We start from the raw sequence: 9,046 nt of genomic DNA on the forward strand, positions 1-9,046 counted from the left end.
CAAAGAAGCTAGCCACTAACCTAGACATATAACAATGACAAACACCAGTTCACGGGTGAGTGAGAAAGGGGATCACGACTGAGCTTTTTCACGAACCATAGTGTCAGGGACCACAATGCTAATGAACAACAAAACGTATTAGAAAATAACAACGTTCATTCGGATGAGGTTGGAGAGGAGAGTTGAAAACATGAGAGATTTTGGAGGTGTAGGTATCCATTAAAAAGTATGCTTCCTCAATTTTGGGTACTGAAAAAGACATTGGGGGTGCAGGGAGAAGCCTCAAACATTCCCACACTTTTCTATTACTAGAGTTGGAAAATTTAGGCCCAACGAGGGATAAGCAATCAACGGACTTTTAAAGTTTGGACTAGCGGGAATTTTGGACTATTTCGCTTTGCACCTCCATGATTTCCTACCTTTGCCACCGTTGCCTCCTTATCCATGTAATGTGTCATGGACACTTGGAAGAAACGTTTCCATTCTACTTCAACGATATAATTAAAAAAAAATTAGAAGATACTTTTAAATTGTATAATATAAAAAATTAACTTTTGGATTGTATAATATGTGTTCTGGATTAAAATATAAAACAAAATTTTTCTAATAAAAATTAATTTTCAGATTATATAATATAAAAGTACCTTCCAGCTTACACAATTCATAAACTCTTTTTTACGAAAGAAACTATTTTTAAATTGTGTAATCTACATATACAATATTAACATGTAAATTACTCTTAAGTTTCGGATTACGCAAGGACAAAGTGGAGATGTTAATATTTATGAAGCGAGGAAAGAAAAGCACGATGTGGAAAAACAAATTCCGAGAATTTTGAAGCCTAAAATTTGTATATGGGCCGGTTTGCGTACGCAAGAAAGAAAACACAAACCAAAACAAAGGGTTTTTCTTCCTTCATCTCCTTCTTTCTTCCTACACTCTATAAAAGTTGTAATTCACAAACTACACTTTATTAAAATTCTATTAACAATTCCTACACCTCCTTATTTTTTGTATTTTCCGGATTAACTCTTCAGGTCAAAAATTATCTTTTGAGTCGAGTGTTCCAAAAGATATTTTTAAATCTGAAAATATATTTCATAACATTCAGTCTAAAATACAAAAAGGAAATTCACAAATTGGTATTTTAGAATTTATTTTCAAATTCAAAAATACATTCCGAAACACCTATTTCAGAAACTTTTTTGTATTTTAGATCGAGTGTTTTTAAAGTCATTTTTAGATCTATAATGTATTTCCAAATCAAAAATGACTTTATAAAACACTCATTCCAATTTTTCTATTCTAAAATGCATTTTCGAGTTTAAAATATGTTTCCGAATCCAAAAATACCTTCTAAAATAGTTATTCCTGAATACAAAATAAATTTTGAAATGTTTTAGAATATATTTTTAGATTCACAAATACTTCCTGATTAGGTCTTGTGGAATGTATCTCTTACCATTTTTTTTTAATAAATACTTGAAGTTTCTTCATGTTATTCTTATCTTGTTTTTCTATAAACTTATAATTTTGGAGAAGCTGGTAGAGTACGTGGGGTGCGTAGAAGAAGTGAAGGAGAAAAGAAAGATGATATGCGAGAAGGTGGAAATAGTGGTTCAGAGAGGTGGTGGAGTTTGTGAGGGAGGAAAGTGTGGGGTTAAAGAGGAATTTTAAAATTTAGGGAGATGCAGGAAAAATATAAATGGAGGTGCAAGAAGTAGAAGCCAACCAGGAATCAGATCCCATGCACCGGGTACAAATAGAATTACATTTTTAACATGGCCTTGTGAATAAAAATATGTTTCCTTTTTTCTTTCTTAAATTTTCAACTATCACAACAACAAAAAAAATAGTGAAAAAAATATTTTAGAGATCAATATAGAAATTAATTTCTTAGTTAAAGACTAATTTAGAAATCAATTATTTTAGTAACCAAATCTAGGTAGTTAACGTTAGTGACCAATTTAGAGACTAATTGATAATAAAAAATATTTTAATTATTAATTTGAAATTTGAAGACAAATTATAATTTTTTGAAACTATTTCGGTTATCAATAACTTTTACTTTATAATTTTTTTATTATAATAATTAATTATTTTTAATCATTAAAATTAATTACCAACGAAAGACTTTCTTATAATGTATGGAAATGTGTGATGTCACATCACACCCGTAATCATTTTGGGTTATATGGAATACTTCAACTACTTTTTTTAATCTTTATTTTCAACTTTGAAAGTAGTTGTAATTAGAACACTACAATTAGTAATTCTTTTAATATCTTTTCCGCTATGTTCGTTTCGGGGTGTTTTATGTAGACGAGGATTGAAAAGCGAGTGGAAGGAACGTTTATGTCAGTAGATTTAGGATGTGTTCTTATGTGAATGATGATTTGAGGGAGAGGGAGAGGATTGATTTAGTTGATTAAAAGGTGATGTTTATATTGTTCTTTTTTAGGGATTTGGGGGTGATAGTGGAGTGGATTTGAGAGTAATTTTTGTGAAAGTTTGTGAAGAATTTGACTGATGCGACTAATAAAAAATTAAATTTAATAGATTAAAATATAAAATGACCTAATTATCCTTAAAATTAATATAAAGTGGTATTTAAATGAGTAAAAATATTTTAGTAAATTTATTTTTTAATAATAAAGTTTAAAAAATTGTTAATCAAAATAAAAAAGAATAAAATATATTTTACATAAAAAAGTAAATATTTTAATTTTAAACACTAAAAATGAAAAAATAATAAAACTATTGGAATCGGTTCCAACCACAACAGAACCATTCCATCTCCTTTCAACCACATTAGAATCTCTTCCCAAAAAACATATCTGATTCTCTTAGAGCATTATGTCTATGGTGGTTGCATCATTTCATGCGTGATAATATGAAAATAAAGCAAGGCTATTTGTGTAAAATGACTTTGTCCACTCTCAAAGCTCTTCAACCTAGCGGGATTCCCTCAAAGCATTAATCTCGTAATTTCGTGCTTCATATAGCCTCTAAATCGATCAAAAAGAACACATCTCACATCGCAAATTAGCGCTTGATAATTTCTTTGAATAGTAAATGAATGCAAAAGAACACAATCTTAGAATGATATGGTGAGATGAATTTGCGAGGAGATGAGGCATCTTTGGTCAGATGAAGAGAAAAGAAGGAAAATACTATACATTTATTAAGTAATTATATATTTGACCCTAAAGCATTTGACTTTGAAGTAGAGATTTTGTGTGTGCTTATGTGTTCATTGATGAAGGCAAATCTTATTGGTGGTGGAGCTCAATCTGTTGGTACAATGGTGGAATTCCATACTAATTTTTTATTTAAAATAAAATGTCATTCACAAATGCTTCATAACATTTTTTTCAATATTATGAAAAAAATTAATTTTTATTAATTTTTGTAATTTATTTCTTTAAAGTGTGGTATTAAATAAAAATTTAAAAAATAATTATAACTCATACAAATACTAATTTATACTACTTATTACTTAAAGGACAAAATAGTAATATCTCTTTTTTATATGTTAAAACATGTTTTTATCTATTATATCAATCAAATCACTCACAAACTCTCATGAATTTTACTTCCAAATTCACTCATAGTCACTTCTAAATCCCTTAAAAAAAATAATATACATTTCACTCTCAAATCCACTCAAATACATCTTCTTTCTCTCCCACAAATCTATCTACTCAAGTGAATAAAGCCTTTATGTGTATCAAATCATTTTATTTTTCCGAAATAAAATATTTTCAGTATGTTGTTTTACTAAAAAAAATTGTATCTGTCCTATAAGTAAAACTAATTCCAAATTAATTTCCTAATTACTTATTCAATTGTTTAATTATATAAATATATTCAAAGTTAAAATTAGGCCCAACTAAAGATATAGATATTGTTTGACGTGGATGTTGAATATCCGTATCAATCAGAAAGAAGGCAAATTTATAGTATCTATATAATTTTACAGATCAAATTTATTATTATAGAATTTAGACCTTTAACTTATCTTAATTCAATGTAGATGCTGTAATTGTAATTATGTAATTTAGTAGCTTTTTCAGGTTTGATTTGATCCATGATTACGAAAGAGTTTATGTTGATGTTCTGTATTAGTTATGTTTGTGTTGTTTGTTGGGTGGCCATATAATGATGTAATGTTTTCCTTTCTTTAGAAGCAAACTGTGTGCTTCTCATGATGTTAAGGCATTTGCAATTAAACTCTCAAAATGTTTAATCAACAACATTTATGGATGTGTATTTGGTGAAGAATTATGTTAATCTCTTAATCGAAATCATAACTATAGTACGTTGATGAATTAGAAGTCCACATTGTATATAAATAAGGAAAATAATTAATATATAAAAAAGTATAAATGTATTTCGTTGAAAATAATTTTGTTAATATTTCATGTAAGTTTATTTGTGAGTTACTTATTAATGTTGTTACTATTTATTTAGTTAAACTTTGTAGAATTTGATACTGTTTAATAAGATAAAAGTTTATACTTAGTATTTTAGCACGATCTTAGGAGAAGAAAAAGAGTTATATGTCTTAAAGAAGTGCAAATAATTATTTTAAACACTATTAAGCTTTAATTGATTAATAGTAAAAAGATATTTAGTGTGAAAGTATATATGTATTACAGTCTTAATGAAAATTCTCGATACTTCTGCTTTTGGTGAAAATCAATCATTAAAATGAAGTTTTTGTGCCTTTGCTGTTGCTATAATTTCAATTATTGTGTAAGATCATGCTTAGTGACAGAACTCACCTTTTCAGTCTCACTAAACCCACATTAATTACCCTTTTGAAAACTAATCAAACCCACTTAATTTCTTATGATCAAGCTTACCTTACAAATCCAAACCAAACCTCATCATTGCTATCAGATCCAACAAAAAAAAAGGTACAAACATTAGGAAAATTAGAGTCAATAACTCTTTCCATGTATACGGTGATATTTGACTAAAATCAAAGTCTGTAATGAGTTTAATATCTAATTTTATATTCATTTATTATTTAATATATTTTTCAGTTTTTAATGGAAATAGTAAAGTGGATCTAAACCAGTTAATTTAACAAAATTGTTGAAATGAGTTAGTGTTTTAATTTGTAAATATGTTTTGATTGCGTCTCATTTAGGATGTCAAAATAGTGAGTGAGAAGTGACACAAACCATTATAAGAAAATGTCATATTAGTCATGAAATTTCATTGACTAGTTTTCTTCCACTACTAAAATAACATTTATCAATCAATTTTATTAACACAAATATATCCGTTGATATAGAATTTATCAATGAATTTTAGAATCTTAATTATCGACGAATATTTTTGTTGATAATGTATCAATTTGGTAAAATTGTAATGCATAATTTTTATTACCAATAGATATTTTTGTCGACAAAATTGGTGTCAAAGTTTCTGGTTTATTTGATCGTGTCCTGATAAAATCTATTGATTAATCCGTTGGTAATGATATTCTTTTAATATCCTACAGTAATTAAATTTTTTAAAAATTCGTCTATAAATTCATCGATAATTCTGTTGGTAAATCTTTTAGTAAAATGACCACTAATATTCCTGACAAATTTGATAAAATATGTGTTATAAATTCAATGGAGATAGGTAAGAAAAAAAAAAGAGAAAAACAAGATAAGAAGAAGGAAGAGAAAGAGGAAGAGGAGGAGAAAGATGAAAAAGTAAAAGAGGAAGAGAAGGCGGTGACAAGACTGCACTGACCATGACGATAGAGAAGGAAAAGGAGGAAGAAAAAGATGAAAGAAGATGAGGAAGGAGAAGAAAACTAATCACGATATTTATCTATGAAAAAATTTTGATAATAATTATCGACGGATATGTATCGATGAATTTAGACAGTTAGTAATTATTGACGAATTTTTTACCATTGATAATTATTAATGATTTTTTGGTTTGTTATGCAAATTGATAAACATTTTATCGATGAATTTTTTTAAGCTTAACAACAAAATTTGTTACATTTTTGTACTTCCTAAGAAATTTTGTTCGTTGGTAAATTTTTCTTTTTCTTTTTCTTAGTGGGACAAGTGTATTTTTAGCTATTTTCTTACTTAAAAAAATTAATGTATTATATTATTAATGATGTAAATATGAAATAGTATATTATTTTTGTTTATTAAATTAGAGATATGAATTAATCAATTTAAAACTTAAAAAAATAGATATATAATTTAGTGTAAATATTATATATATATATATATATATATATATATATATATATATAATTTAAAAAATAAAAAATAAAGTAAAAACAACCTTTTTAAATGTAATAAATTAAAAAAAATAATTGGTGGGCTGAGAGGGCAGACAAAAATTTCCAATCTGCTTTATTATAGTGGGCGAGCCTACTCATCCAATTTTTTTTTCCAATTTAAAATTTAAAATATTAATAAAAATATGAAATTATAAGATTTGAAAGGATTTTATAGAATTAGAAACGTTTAAAACATTGTGATTGTATTCATGTATGATCTTTATGTTTCTACTATGAAATACATATTATCCTATTATACAAAAAATAGTAAAAATGAATTTTCATTGAACAATGAGAAAGATAACAAAGAAAACATAAAGTTTGGATTAAAAAGTATATAAACATGTAAATTAATTATAGTGACTCATTGACTTTAGTTTATTATCCTCCGATATAATATTTTTCTACATATTTAAAATTATAGCGGTCCTTCACGTGTTAAAATTGTAGCGGTCCTTCACAACAAGTTCAAAATTCTAATCTATTTTTATATTTATTAACAAACCGTCGTTATCGCGTTTGTGTGTTCGATGAAAAGAAATTTAAGTTAAGATAAATAACAAATATATAATTAATTTTTAAAATAGTTGTTAAATGTAAAGTTAAAAAAATAAGGTATATAAATTTTTTTTAAATAATAATTTAAAACAAAAGAAATTGTTAGAATAACGATTAAAAGTAAATTATTTATAAAATAATTAATTTTTAAACTAATTAAGGATAAACCTGGTATTATGAAATGTGGACACAAAAAAAGAAATACTCTTTATATTGATATAGATTTGATCACACACATTACATCTTCCTGTTTAGTAATATTAGTTTAATGAGGGTTGTAACTTACTAAAAAAATTGTGAGTTTAAACATCATATCACATTATTATTTTATTTTCTTGGTTTCTCGGATTCTCTTATCTCATTTCATCTTTGGTAAAATTATATTAGGAAAAACATATTGAGAAATTTGTAATATGAAATACTTTACAACAAAATTTCTAATATTCATTTATAATGGAGTAGTAATTGATGAACTAAGAAGCATTTGTTTGATTCGATGTTAGGTAAAGAGGATTAGGTGTATCCTTTTGGGAGACAATGAAGGAAATTTTTTTTGTTCTCTTCACCAAAAAGGTTTAGTGAAGGCTTGCTTTCTTGATCCCTACTTATTTTTTAGAAGAAGGCTGGCCCATAGGGAGATTTGTTTAATGAGCCTTAGATAGTGGGCCTCACGGTGGATCAGGTATGATAGGATGAAAGGTTCTTGAGGCCCATATTGTGTACTGCATTGATGATTAACATTTTGTTTAGAGTAGGGCCCATAATGGCCCATATCTGAGCTCGTTACTCATGAACCCAGAAACCCTGTCTCCATAACAACAACCATACTTGAAGGAAATTCACACCAAATCTGACACCTATTCTACTCTAACAAGAAAAAGCCTTTGCACTTCTTCGATGCACAAATTCTATTGGGTGGTAATACAATCTAGTTTGCTTTGTAATGCACCACAATCTTTTTTCTCTTCCAAAGTAAAATAACTAATTGAGGGTGTTTCAAACAGTTTTTAAAACTTTGTTTTTAATCATAGAAATAATGAGTGTTTTGTTATACTTGCAAGATTAATTTATGAGTTTCCATATATATATATATATATATATATATATATATATATATATATATATATATATTTATAAGTTTTAAAGCAACTTTTATATAATATCTATTTGTTATATAGCCAAGTCCTCTCTTTCTCTCCAATGTGTTACTAAGTTTAAAGTACGAGAACCAATCTTGAAAAATTGCATGAATGAAAAATGAAAATGATTTAGATAAGATGTTCTTTTACTATATTTAGAAATTATTTTTGTGACTACAAAAATGTTGTATTTATTTTCCTAAAATTCTCTCCACCTATTTGGAATGTTTATAAACTTGTATTTGAGCTTTGGATTGAACACAGATCCAAATTACATAAACCAATGTCCTAGATGAATGTCCTAGACGCATGTTCTAAAGATTTGAAATTTATATATTTTAAGTTTAAATACTAATTTGGTTGTTATTTTTGTTGAGTTTGTTCAATTCAGTTATATTTTTTTTTAATTTGATCTTAATTTTTGTTAAAAATTTCAAATTAGTCCTTTAACGGTGTTTACAATGATGAACCGTATATGTCACATGTTAGGTTATTTATTATTATTTTTTTCAAAATATTTTTTAATTTTTCTTCATTTAAAAAAAATGTCTCGCATCAAGCAAGAATCATGCCATGTAATAGTAGTAGAGTCACATGTTAGTGTAATGTCTCGTGTCAATGTCTTATATTCAATTTGGTCCTTAATTCAGTCCTAAACTTTTTGAAAACGAAGCAATTTTGTTTCTTTTCAAATTGAGACTAAATTTAAATTTAATATAAATTTTATATTAATATTTTTATTAAAATTTACATTTTTATTAAATATTTCTAATTTAGGGTTAAAGAAGGTTTAAAATTAGAATGAAAATTTTAAAGGTAGGGACTAACACCATTGATTTAAAATTTTAAGAGGTTAAAAATCACACAAACTATTAAATAAAAATGTCATACAAGATTATATTAATCAATTATAAAGTAAAATTGTCAAATTTACATATTCTTTTTTTTTAATTTTTGTAAAAAAAAAATATTTTTATATTTTCTTTTCTTTGTTTTTTATTATATTAATCAATTATAAAGTAAAATTGTCAAATTTACA

This window comes from Vigna unguiculata, chromosome 8 (genome assembly GCF_037176805.1).
Source record: "Vigna unguiculata cultivar grain cowpea cultivar isolate G323 ecotype 2 chromosome 8, ASM3717680v1, whole genome shotgun sequence".
Taxonomy (NCBI): domain Eukaryota; kingdom Viridiplantae; phylum Streptophyta; class Magnoliopsida; order Fabales; family Fabaceae; genus Vigna; species Vigna unguiculata.